The sequence below is a fragment of the Rhipicephalus sanguineus genome, chromosome 6 (assembly GCF_013339695.2).
Source record: "Rhipicephalus sanguineus isolate Rsan-2018 chromosome 6, BIME_Rsan_1.4, whole genome shotgun sequence".
In the NCBI taxonomy this organism is placed as follows: domain Eukaryota; kingdom Metazoa; phylum Arthropoda; class Arachnida; order Ixodida; family Ixodidae; genus Rhipicephalus; species Rhipicephalus sanguineus.
In genome coordinates this window covers 40,582,060-40,582,965 of record NC_051181.1, presented here as the reverse complement: position 1 = coordinate 40,582,965, position 906 = coordinate 40,582,060, and the positions used below count along the sequence as shown (strand labels likewise).

At 50.3% G+C, this 906-nt stretch overlaps 1 non-coding gene across 1 annotated transcript; it reads left to right on the top strand.

Annotated features, from left to right (window-relative positions):
- The first annotated feature begins 209 nt into the window (after positions 1-209).
- Positions 210-283, top strand: Trnat-agu (transfer RNA threonine (anticodon AGU)). The gene has a single exon. It is a non-coding gene; the product is annotated as a tRNA-Thr (tRNA).
- Positions 284-906: the final 623 nt, after the last annotated feature.

The window sequence follows — 906 nt, the reverse complement described above, 5'->3', positions numbered from 1 at the left end:
ACACAAGGCAATAAAACTCGCTTGTCTTTGCAAACAATCGCTTCGTGTGCCAGCTACTTATACCGGTGGCCAAGCTCGCTTGCCGTTCATACGTGACTGGAATTATTCGCTTCCCAATGTATATAGACCAGTAGCGGAGGTGTTGCAATGCATGAATCACAGGAGGCTACCCGCTATTGATACGAACGACAAAAAGGCGTCTTTCCACCAGCGCCGTGGCTTAGTTCGTTAAAGCGCCTGTCTAGTAAACAGGAGATCGTGAGTTCGAATCTCACCGGTGCCTGACAACGTTTGCTGTCTCTTTTTCTTTCTTTTTTTTTTTGTATGTCGCCCAAAGCCCATTACTCCAAGTGGTTCCACTGCTCAAAAGTGGGCCTTCCGGTTCTTCAAAAAAGAAAGAAAAAGAGAAAGAAGCGACCTTATTTTTAGGTCTGGCTGTCCCCTGCCGCCAATTTCACGCTGGGCGCCCTCCCAAGCCACAATGTACTTCGTCTGCTGAGCACCATGCCGAAAGTTCGCTTGTACCGATTTCACCGATAGGTACCCGGCGCCAGCAATTCTTTGCCTCACACAGCAGCGGCGGATGCTCGACTATTCCACCAAGGCTGTGGTGGGTTGTAGGTGCGCCCAAGGACCTTTACAGAACCTTGTGACGCCACCTTTCGAGATGAGGAACCATGAACAACCGAGCGCCAGGTCTGTGTACTCCTCTATCCCTTTCGAAAAACCGGTGGGTTTCCGGTCGGCACTGGGAATCGAACCCGGTACCTACCACATTGGTAGCGAACGCTCAACCTTGTACACTGCAAACGCAAACTAGCCGAATTGAGCGTTTTAAGGGCTACTATCCTCCTTAATACTACCTTCATCTGGACAGTACTCCCTTAGGGTGTAATGAGGTGGGCG